The sequence below is a fragment of the Ciconia boyciana genome, chromosome 4 (genome assembly GCF_034638445.1).
Source record: "Ciconia boyciana chromosome 4, ASM3463844v1, whole genome shotgun sequence".
Lineage (NCBI taxonomy): Eukaryota > Metazoa > Chordata > Aves > Ciconiiformes > Ciconiidae > Ciconia > Ciconia boyciana.
The window spans coordinates 7,082,060-7,082,452 of NC_132937.1; positions in this window are offsets into that span (position 1 = coordinate 7,082,060).

Here is a 393-nt window from a genome sequence, read left to right on the forward strand (position 1 = left end):
AGTTAATGGGGAAGAGGAGGAGCCTCTATGTCCATGCAGACAGGGACTAGTAGGTAGAAGAGAAACATGCAGAGGTTTATGAAATAGACAGAAAGTATGTAAAGCTGAGAAATCCCAAGCTTGGAAATAGCTGAAGTTTGGAATATTCTTCCAGGCTTGTCTTGTTCTTCCTTTTCCCTGAGCATCTACTTCTGGTTACTGTTAGGCTGCTTAAGGCCCACATTCAAGTCTTGATCGTCTGATCCGATATGGATTGTTTGTGTAGACTTCACAGTCTTCCACACTATTTTTATTGTAAACTTTTGTAAATATTAGAATGCAGTAACACTTTATTTACATAGGGTATTAGCCTTTTAGATTTTGTAATAACTTAAAAATTGCCTTCTTAGATGA